Genomic DNA, 12,206 nt, shown 5'->3' on the forward strand with positions numbered 1-12,206 from the left:
TCATTCAAAGAGTAATTGACAAATCTCTTCATCAAAAAAATTTATAAACCCCCTTTGAAGCACTTATCAAAGTCTCCCATATGGTACACCTTTGATATCCCTCCTGACTAGTTAGGAAATTATGAGAACTATAGCCATGTTCCTGATGGACACAATATATGGGTGCGAAGAGCACAAAAAAGGACCCTACAATATAGACACCATCCACTTCATGTTGTCATCAACAACTCCCATTTTTTTTCTAAGTTGCACTTGAGCAAGCTTCAAAAGTGAGAGGCTTCCAATTTCTATGAAGCTTAAACTTTCGAGCCTTGGGTAGATGATTAGAAAGGAGACTTATTAGTTACTAGGATAGACTTTAAGTCTTAGAACTTGAATATTCCTTTGAAGTTGAAACGTGCCACTTTAAAGTATTAAACTTTAGAGCTCCAAGCCTTGGAAAGCTTGAATTTTTTTAAATCTTTTGAGAAGTGACACCTTTCACTTATCTTTTTCAAAAGGAGAAAATCAAAACAAAACTCCCTTAAACTCCACGCACTGACACCTTTCACTTATCTTTTTCTAAAGGAGAAAATCAAAACAAAACTCCCTTAAACTCCACGTGCTGGTGCGTGGAGCTTGAGAAAGTTTTGTTTTGATTAAGCTAAATCTAAACCTTATTCCTCTCTTTTTTTTTTCAAGTGAGAGAAGAAGCTTTTGAGTGCGTGTGCGTGTGTGTGTGTGTGAGAGAGAGAGAGAGAGAGAGAGAGAGAGAGAGAGATTTTGTGTATGTAGTTAGGTTGGGGGGGGGGGGGGGGGGGGGAGGAGGGAGGGGGGTCTGTCATTGTATAACGTTCCTTCAAAAATGTTATAAGAACTTGCTCATTTTTTGGCTTGCTCAAAATGTTTTGCTCGGTGTTTGGTAAGACTCTGATGGTAAAGTCTTGAGTGTTGGAGATTTTGAAAAGCTTGACCGCTCTGATTCTCAATCTCCATATAGAGGCTGTTTGTCAAACTCCTTGGTTGGTTGGTCTAGCCAAACTTCTTTGATTGTAGCTGATTTTGGAGTCAGGCTTCCATCATTTACCTCTCTAACTTTTTCCCACAGGTGATTTGGCCAATCTTTCTTCACTACAGGGATTCCATCTAGCCTTTCCTTATTGTCTAATACTATTAGTTCAACTTTGTAATTTTCAACTAAAAAATCCCTCAGTTCTTTAGTGTATTTTGTAAACACCGCTTCTAGTTTCATTTCATCCTTTGCTAGATCCCTAATGGTCTCCATTTTTCAATTTCTACAATTCTAGCATTGACTGTGTGATTTGAACTAAATTTTTGTAAGCTTCTATCTTTGCCGCTTTCATATTAGGTGTTGGATAGTTTTTCCATTTAATTTCCAATGTCTGACCCGCTTTCAAGCCCTCTTAAAAATCTTCTAAGGTTGCATTGATGGGTTTACAGATTTTGTCTACCAACATTGATTTTCCCAATCTTGGCTTTGGTTCTTTGAAGTTGTTGTCTTCTAAGCCTGCAGTGTTGGCGTCTCTCTTTCTTGGAGTCTTTTGAAGACTTCTTGGTGCTATCAGAGTCACATGCACTTCTTTTTCTTGGCATCCATGTGTCCTTGTCACTACTTTAACTAGAACCATAGGCTCACTATTTAGGGAGATAACTGGCATGACGTGTACTATTTTTATGGCCATTTTTTCTTTATTTGTAGGATTCCTAGGACAATCCTAGGATAGTATCCACCTTTTCTACCACATTGCATGCAATAAGATTCAATTGGCCTAGCATTCTTCTCACGCTCTGGAAATTCATTTTTCCAGATCCATAGTTATGGCAATTCCCTGCTCTTGGTTTTGGCTTCACCATGGGTGGCATGGACCTCCGGTTTGCAATGAAGTAAGCCAGTGCTGCCTCTCGAGGTGTTGGATAGACTACTTCTACTATAGTAGTATTCGGTACCACAATTGATGAACTAGCCTCATTGTAGGGTGTAACTGGCACTATAGCCTACTCTTCCACTTGTCTTTCAAGATGCATGTATTTGAGTGGCACAACATTGTTTACTAGCAAGGGTGGTTACTGACCTAGCACTGGCTATGGTCTCTCCATAGCCATGGTTGGTTTTTCCTTTGTCCCATGTTAGATGGATACCTATACATAGGTTGTCCGTGTTGTCTCATTGACACATATTTGAAATTTTCATTGTATGTGAGTCTATATGGCACTCATTGGTCTCATGTTTGATAACACACCACTTAGATGGCCTTGCTGGTCCATAAGTTTGTTACCATATACATGTGGTAGTGATGTTTGTGAACACACTAGGACCGCCGGGGCATTTTTTCCCTCTTTAGGAGGTTTTTTCCACCGTGCATTATATATACGCCCATCATTCTAGGGCTATCTATCTTTCCATTGCACACTTAGTAACACACTCTCTATTGTGTGCCTTGATCTTCCTTCATCTTCTCCAACCTGTGTGCGTTTCCTTGCAACCCTAATTCCAACAATTGGTATCAGAGCAGGTTGCATCCTCTCGGGCTTAGTCACCAGTAGCTCTAGCACTCGCCTGCTCATTTTCTTTGATTTCAGTGAGCTTATATTTTTGATTCGGGCTCATTTCGACCTCTATTTCCACTATAGCCAGGTCTGCACATGCAATTTTGTCATTTTGTGCCAAATTTTTATTAGTGCCAAATACTGCATAACAAGTCCCATACATCCTACTGTAGGTTGTGCTGTATAGCACGTGCTGGTCTCACTAAGTTTCTCCTCATTTTGGGCAGTTTTCACATCAGGTGCAAGCATTTTTCATGGTTGACAACAACACAGATGTGTTCAAGATGTTTGCTGTGGAGGACAGACTGGATGGGGACAATTACCCTATGTGGGCTTACATGATGCAACATGTTCTTGTGTCAAAGGGCATCTAGAAAATTGTGCAGGGCATTGATGTACGTCTTGGCTCTGAGGATGTAGGCGATGTTGAGGATGTGGAGGTCTTGCTGCTATTAGAGTTGTTTTGCCTACGGCAGAACAAGCTCGTTGGGATGTAAAGGATGCATAGGCTCATGCATTGATTGTGTTGTCTGTGAAGCACACCATTACTCCTCACATTTGTTCAGCAAAATCTGCAAAACACGGTTTAGATATTCTAGTAAGTCTTTATGCAAGCCGCAATGACGCTAAAATTGCTTTGCTGTGTAAAGAGCTGGAATCGAAGATTATGCATGAGGAAGATGATATGGACACTTTCCTTGCTGATGTCAAGGATATCAATGACATAGGTGTCCCTTCTTTCATCTTCAAGTCAACAAGCTTCTTAAGCCAGTATACCTGTGAAGCTGCACTCTGCTTCTCATAAAGATCACTCATCTTTAACCATGCTTGATAAGCCGACATCTCGTATGCTACATTGAAGTAAACGCTTTCTGCCAAAGTCAGCATAATGGTAGAAAGTGCCAATTCATCCATTTCGCTCCATTCATCTTCGTCCATATCTTCTGGTTTTATCCCCTTGAGCTTTATAGGTTTTATCTGCTTCTTTTGTACCAACACGTGCCAAATCTGCTTCTTCCACAATGGGAAATTGGTTCCATCCAGTTTCTTGATATTGTAAAGAGCAGTGTCCTATGATCCAGCCATAGCTACGGTTCACAGTATTTTACTTTCCTGGGAAAAATTCGGCAGAGTTTCCCCTGTAAATTGACCTCTGAACCAATATCAACCTATCAAATGAACCAAGAAAGCTTCAGATTCTGCAGAAATTTCGGCAGAGTCTCCTTTGTAAAATGGCTCTGGTGTACTAAAAAACAGACCAAAAACAGCTCAAAAAACCACTATCTCTCTAACATTGTAAGCTGTGGGTAAACCTGTCCTGCACCTGTACTGTCTCTCACTGTCCTGTCACTGTCCTGTAAGCATAGACTGCGACAATGCCTCAATGGCAGTAAAGCAAAGATGCAATCCCAACTGTCTAACTCACAGTTAATACATCCTAGCTGCTTATCTAAGGGTGCTCGAGGGATCGCTCCAAGACCTGTATCACCGAAAGGATCTCAACATTCGAGAATCCTCCAGCTCAATAAAACCTCACTCGACCCTCAACAAAGGCTGCAGTAAATCTGACAATACATAGACTTCCCACAAAGTCATACATCCACAAATTTCCCACTGTATGCTGTAACCACTGCGGCGGTCTTGTGCTGCGTGACTCACTGCCAGCAAACCCTCAATTGACATACATCATCTCTGACAATACATCCCATGTGGAAGTACCTGCAATGTCAGGATGAAATCTGGAATATCAAGCAGCAAACACAAGCTACCTGATGAACTAGTGGATGTTGCCTACAGTCTATGTGTAGATGCGCCCGTGTCGTATGTGACACGCCTCCAAGAACTGTGAGCCGTCCTTCGATGTGTAGACAACCACAAATCAACACTCTGGGAGTGCTAATATCCTCAGCACCTGAAGTCGTAGGCCGAAAACCCAAAATTTGTAGAGTCGGATCTGCACCCGCCAAGACCACGTAGTCGAAAATGGCCTGCGCAGAACTTTGTCGAAGCCGAACGGTGGCCGAGATGATCTCAGAATGAAATTCTGAGAACACCGAGCTCTTCGGGCTCACCCACAGGAATTTGGGCCGTGTCTTCGCCTGTCGAATCTCACTCCAATCTGAGCAGGTGACTCTGGCTACCTGCAAATGCTGCCTCGAGCCTCGATCTGAGCTCTGATACCAGTTGAAGGAGTACGAGCGGAAGTGCGACGTGAGAGAGAGTGCGAGAAGAAGAGCACGGGGATATGGTGAACTCGCTCTACTGTAATGTGTAGAGCATAGTGAGTTCTTATTAGGTTTTTACAAAAGAATATGTGTACATACCTGGCGGCCCGCCCACTTACTTGGGCGACCACATTGGGCTTTATACCCCAACAGTTTTTGTGTTTAGCAGTTTCAGCTGTAACTCAAGTGGGGCGAAGCTAAAAACAGTGTAAAATTGTGTTGTCAGGTTAGCCTGCTGCTAACAAGAGGGCAACCTGCGGAGGCTCCTTTTTATCCATAAAAGAAGGCCTTTTCTACATATGAAAAGGGAGAGTGAAGCAAAGAGAAGTCAAATGTAACAAGAAGTTCAAGGTAGAGAGAATCATGGGGAACGACCATTAAGGGTTTCTAATCCCTTCACTTCAAGTTTTAAGTGTAAAGCCATTCAGTGGGATGCTTCCCCATGGACATAGCCCACACTTGGGTGAACCGAGTACATCTTGTATGTGTTCTCTCTCTCTCTCTCTCTCTAATCTCTCTTGTGAATGTTTTATCTCTATCCTTTAAGTACACGACTCTAATGTCTACTTAGTACTAATAAAACCTTACAACTGATATCAAAGCAAGGCTTTCTAGTAGCTAATACATATTAAGGAAAGTATTCCTTGAATTGAGTGGAATGCCAGTAGAAGAGGGTAAGTTCAAGATTGAAAAGTTCAATGGCAAGAACTACCAATATTGGAAGATGCAAATCAAAGATTATCTCTACCACAAGGATCTCTATTTGCCATTATGGGGTCTTACAAAAAAGCCCACAACAATGGCAGATGAAGCTTGGAACATCCTTGATTGAAAGGCCTTGGGAACACTCCAACTTTGCTTGGAGTCAATAGTGGCATTCAACGTTTTAGAGATGAAGATCACAAAGGACTTGATAAAGTTGCTTGATGGCGTCTACAAGAAACCATCTGCATCAAACAAGGTATTTCCCATGAGGTGATTGCTCAATAAAAAATGGCAGAGAATGGTTTGGTTGTAGAGCACTTGAATGAGTTCAACACGAACATAAGTCAACTTTGATTGGTGAAAGTCAACTTTGATGACAAAGTGATCTAGCTCTCCAGCTACTATCCTCTTTGTTGCTGGATTGTTGGGATAGTCTTGTGATAGCCGTAAGTAATCCAATCTCTGGTACAAATACTCTCGTGTTTGATGATGTTGTGAGTGTTCTCTTAAGAGAGGAATGAAAAGGAAGAGCACATGCAAAACATAAAATGCTGGATTGTCAATAGAAATGAGAGGAAGACCAAAGGAGAGATTCAACAACCAAAGGTGTCATGATTGTTAAAGACAGAAAAAGTCATAAAAAAAGCCAGTTAGTAAGTGTTGGAATTGTGGCAATAAAGGCCATGTCAAAAAGGATTTCTTGTCCAAGAAGAAGGAGTAGGAGTCTCAAGAAAGCAAACCAACATTGAATGCCAATGTGGCATATAAAGTAGAGCAAGATGCTCTACTTTATATGCTCTAATTCTTTCATTGGAAAATGTGTCCAATTCTTAGGTAGTAGACTATGGGGCTTTCATTTCATGCAACACCCCACAAGAAGTATCTCGAAGACAACATCAAAGTTAATTTTGGATATGTGTACTTGGGAGATGATGAAGCTATGGCAAATAAACAATTCTTAAAACTAAAAATGGAAATGAATGGAAGCTTAAAGATGCCAGACATGTTCCCTCTCCGCAGAAACTTAATCTCTACGGTAATTATATGATGAGGACCACAAAATTGCATTTAAAAAAAACCAATGGCAGGTCTCAAAAGGATCTTTGGTGGTTACAAAGGGATACAAGGTGGGTACACTCTGCTTGTGTACGGTTAGTTTAGCACACAATCCTCCATTTGTGCAACATCTACAAAAGTTGATGGTGTGGTATGGCACTATACCAGCTTGGGCACATGAGTGCCAAAGAAATGCAAATCCTTCAATCAAAGAAGCTTCTACAAGTCTTGAAGGAAGTTCCAATAGTGTAAGATAATATTTTTAAAAAAATAGGCATGCCATTCAAAGAAGGTCACTGAAGTCTATAGCTTTCTTTGCCTTTGCTTGCATTTACAAAACATTGATAAACTAAGGTTGATTCTTATTTGTAGCTTTACCATGATAGCAGTCACAATTCTTACCTTGGTGGATATATTTATCCTCTTTGCCTTGCTAAATTTTTTGAGTAAAGAGCTCGAGAACTTGAATTAAGTTCACCATATTTTTGCAAGTTTAATGTGGCATCATAAAAAATATTGAGGTCTTCTTTACTTAAGTTAACTTTGAGTAGAAGATGATATCCTTGTGGTAGCTTGAGTGCTTCAACCACCAAACTTGGTCTTTTACTAAATGCATACTAATTATGTTTCCATCTTAATCATATATTCGCTTTATATCATCTTCTTCAACTATGTTGATTAGCTTGTAGCCTCTCTTGAAATTAGTAAACTAAGGTTGCATAGTGAAGAATTTCCCAAAGCCCACTCTTTGAAGTCTTGCTTCACATTATCATGGTCATACATAATAGAGTCCCATTAGAGTAGTTGCCAGAGATCATTGTCTCATAGATTGTGCCGTATCTTTAGTCGTAGAAGCCCAAGCCCAGTCTTCTAAGGAATTGCTTTACATTATCATGGTCATACACGGTAGAATAGTTGTCAGTGATTTGTGTCTCATGGATTTGGTCTCTATCTTAGTCGTAGATGTTACCATATACATGTGGTAATGATGTGTGTGAACACACTAGGACCACCGGGACATTTTTTCCCGCTTTAGGAGGTTTCCCCCCCCGAGAATTGTATATACGGCCATCACTCTAGGGCTATCTATCTTTCCATTGCACACTAAGTAACACACTCTCTATTGTGTGCCTTGAGCTTCCTTCGTCTTTTCCAAGCTGTGTGCGTTTCTCTGCAACCCTAATTCCAACAATTGGTATCAGAGCAAGTTACGTCCTCCCGAGTTTAGTCGCCAACTGCTCCAGCACATGCTTGCTCACTTTCTCCGATTACAGTGAGGTTTGGCGAGCGTTCATAGGTCGACAAATATTTTAGGAAATCTCATAGAGCTTAGTCTGCTCAAATTTTTGATTCGGGCTCATTTCGGCCTCCGTTTCCACTACAGGCAGCACGTGTTGTTCCCACTTTGTTTCTCCTATTTTTGGGCAGTTTTCACATCAGGTGCAACATTTACCATGGCTGACAACAACACAAATGTCTTCAAGATGTTTTCTGTTGAGGACAGGTTGGATGGGGACAATTACCCTATGTGGGCTTATATGATGCAACACGTTCTTGTGTCAAACGGCGTCTAGAATATTGTGTAGGGCATTGATATACGTCCTGGTTCTGAGGATGTAGGCGATGTTGAGGATGTTGCAGGTCTTGCTGCAAGGATTTTTGCTATTAGAGTTGTTTTGCCTACGGTAGAACAAGCTCGTTGGGATGTAAAGGATGCGCAGGCTCATGCATTGATTGTGTTTTCTGTGAAGCGCACCATTGTTCCTCACATCTGTTCAGCAAAATCTGCAAAACAAGCTTGGGATATTTTGGCTGGTCTTTATGCAAGTCGCAATGAGGCTAAAATTGCTTTGCTGTGTAAAGAGCTGGAGTCGAAGATTATGCATGAGGAAGATGATATGGACACTTTCCTTGCTAGTGTCAAGGATATCAATGAGGAACTTATTTCTACAGGTGAAGTAATTTCAAACAGTTCCCTTGTGCAGACTGTTCTTGATGCCTTACCAGATTCTTACCAGACTGTTGCTAATACTTGGAGACTTATGACCCAAGGAAATCTTGAAGTTGTCAAGTTTGATGCATTATGCACATTGTTGTTGCAAGAGTCACTTTCTAGAAAAAAAAGGACTAGGCAGCGTGCAATTGAACATGCTTTTATTGCTTCTCAGAGAAAGGGTGGTAACAACAATACAACCACTTCTTATGGTTCTGCCTGCTAGTGGTAAAATTTTTGTTCCTAATGCAGCAATTCGTCTGGTAATTCTGGTGATAAGGGGAAAAAGAAAATGCGTTGCCATTATTGTAAAGCTAATGATCACTTGATCAAGTCGTGTCCTAAGTTGAAGGCCAAAGAGGCTAAGAAGAAAGAGGGTGGTTCCACTGCAAATGCTGGTTCCACTACAAATGCAGTCATTGTTGAGTCTTCTGTGCAAGGAGAATGTGTTGCTGATGTTGATGCAGAATGAGATTTTAGCGCAGAGTGTACTTACAATCTTGCTGTCCATGATGCATGCTTGTCAGTTGATGCAGATTCACATGTGTGGTATTTTGACAGTGGTGCTACAAAGCACATTACCTCACATCGTGAATTGTTCACCTCTCTCGAGTCTGTCCCTCATGGGAATTCAGTCACTTGTGCCAACAATGCCTCTTATCCGGTTCAGGGAGTTGGAAAGATTGTACTTACTGCTGCAAATGGCAGTTCCTTCACACTTGTTGATGCACTTTATGTACCTGGGATCAAGAAGAATCTCTTATATGTATCCGCACTTGCTAGACTTGGACTTGCAATCAAATTTGTGGATGACAGATGTACAGTTCATGATTTCAGTTTTGGTGATGAAATTGTTGCATCTGGCCTTTTGTGTTGTGGGCTGTATAAGATCACTTTGTATGACAAGTGTGGACAAAATTTTGCAAATGGTGTTGCAGATTCAAGGGCTATTTCACATGCAAAACTTTGGCATGCACATTTTTGTCATCTAAATTTTACCAGTTTGCTGGGTTTGCAGAAATCTGATATGGTTGCTTCTTTGCCTCCTCTTGAAGCACTTGTTAAACATGTTTGTGAAGGCTATATTTTGGGTAAGATGCAGAGTTCTAAGTTTCCAAAGGATGGTTCAGTTCGGGCCACATGCAGGTTGCAGCTTCTGCATAGTGATGTTTGTGGGCCCATGCAAACTTCTTCCTTGGGCAATTACCTGTACTTCGTGACTTTCATTGATGATTACTCCAGGCATGCATGGGTATTTCCGCTTAAAGCGAAGTTCGAAGTTTTTATGTGCTTCAAACAATTTCTGGCTATGGCTGAAAATGTCTCGAAATGTACTATGGGCACCCTCCGTTCCGATCGAAGGGGGGAGTATATGTCTCATGAATTTAATGCATTTATGGCTAGTCGTGGGATAAAACACCAGTGTACAGTGCCTTATACACCTCAGCAAAATGGTGTTGCTGAGAGGAAAAACAGGTCACTGACGAAAATGGCACGATGTATGGTCAAAACTCAAGCTTTGCCGCATTCTTTTTGGCTTGAGGCCATCATGTGTGCCACTTATGTACTAAACAGGTGTCCTACAAAAGCTTTGCAGTCTATTACTCCATATGAAGCATGGCATGATAGAAAGCCTTCTATTAAGCACATGCGTGTTTTTGGCTGTTTGGCATATGTTTTGGTGCCACAAACACAGTGCAAAAATTTGGATGATAAGGTTGTCAAATGTATTTTTGTTGGTTATAGTTCTGAAAGCAAAGGTTACAGGTTGTATCATCTGCAAAAAAAATGTATTCTGGTTTCATGGATGTAGTTTTTGTGGAAGATTCTGTTCAGCCCTTGCTGTCATGTACTAGAGACAATAATGTACGCTCATAGGACATTTATGACACTTTGTTGCCTCTTTTCAGTGGTGGAAATACGAATGTCAGTTCTAATTAGGCAAATGTACAACCTATGGGGGTTTCTGAAATTGTTACAGATCAGCCTATTACTGATGCAGATGTACATGATGTACTTGATGAGGAAAGGGCTGAAAATGAGCAGGCTAGAGGTATGCCAAAATGGCTGGTGCACACTTTGCGTGACAGTAAATTGGATGCACCTTTGTCTAGTCGTACTCGTTCAGGCTCTCGCCATGCATCTTGTGCATCAGATTGTTATGCTTTGGCTGTGTCTAGCTTACATGATGCTGAGGAGCCTCTGTCTTTTGATGAAGCACAGAATTTAAAAAATTGGATGGCTGCCATGCAATCAAAATATGATGCACTTATAGAAAATGACACATGAACTTTATGTGATTTGCCTCCTGGCAAAAAGGCCATTGGTACAAAGTGGGTTTACAAGTTGAAACGCAAGCCGGATGCTGAGATCGATCGCCATAAGGCTCGACTTGTTGCAAAGGGTTATGCACAACAAAAAGGCATAGATTATGAAGAGACTTTTGCTCCCACTTGTCGTATGACTACTGTGCGTTTTCTATGTGCATTGGCAACTCATTTTGGTTGGGATGTACATCAATCAGACATTGTTACTGCTTTCTTGAATGGTGACATATTTGAGGAAGTTTATGTAACGCAGCATCACGATTTTGTCATAAAAGGACAAGAGGACAAAGTGTGCAGATGTAAGAAGGCTTTGTATGGGTTGAAGCAATCTCCTCGTGCTTGGTATGAGAAAGCTGACACTCATTTGGTCAAACGAGGCTTTCGTAACAGTCCAACAGAAAGCACATTGTATGTAAAGCGTGAGGGTGATGTACTTCTCATTGTGGTTCTTTATGTCGATGATTTGCTGATCACTGGACCAAATGAGAGACATATTGCTGCATTTAAGGCTGATTTGAATGCTACTTTCAAGATGAAAGATTTGGGGCTCTTGCATCATTACTTGGGTATACAGTTTAAGCAGTGTGATGGTGGTATTGCCTTATGTCAGAAAAGTTACATAGAGACATTGCTATGTAAGTTTGGACTTGAGGATTGCAAACCTATTGCCACTCCCATGGAAACAGGTTTGAAGTTGAGTCTACATGATGCTGGTGATGATCCTGCTGATGTCACTCTTCATCAAACCGCTATTGGCTGCCTCATTTATGTATGCAACACGAGGCCGGATATTCAGTTTGAAGTCTCATAGGTCAGCAGATTTATGCATAGACTAGGGTCTAAGCATTGGCAGACAATCAAGAGGATTTTCTGCTACCTTAGTGGCACTTTACATCTTGGCTTGTTTTATCCCAAGGGGGGATCATTGTCGCTAGACTTACATGCGTTTTCGGACTCAGATTGGGCTGATGGTTTTGACAGAGAGTGTCCACAAGTGGTTTTTGTTTCATGCTTGGCAGTTCATGTATATCATGGTTGAGCAAGAAGCAACCTACTATGGCCAATTCGAGTTGTGAGGCTGAGTACAGGGCAGTCTTCACAGCTAGGATTGAGTGTGTATGGCTCAGATGCCTTATGGCTGATTTGGGTGTTGGACAGGATACTGCCAACACTATCTACACTGACAGTCAGAGTGCATTGGCAGTTGCGAGGAACCCAGTTTCTCATGCTCGCACAAAGCACATTGAGGTGCATTACCACTATGTCAAGGAGAGGCTCTCAACAGGATAGATCAGCTTGGCTTATGTGCCAACATAGGACAACCTTTCAGATCTTTTCACAAAGGCATTGTCT

Source organism: Adiantum capillus-veneris, chromosome 19, assembly GCF_014529385.1.
Source record: "Adiantum capillus-veneris isolate H3 chromosome 19, ASM1452938v2, whole genome shotgun sequence".
Taxonomy (NCBI): Eukaryota; Viridiplantae; Streptophyta; class Polypodiopsida; order Polypodiales; family Pteridaceae; genus Adiantum; species Adiantum capillus-veneris.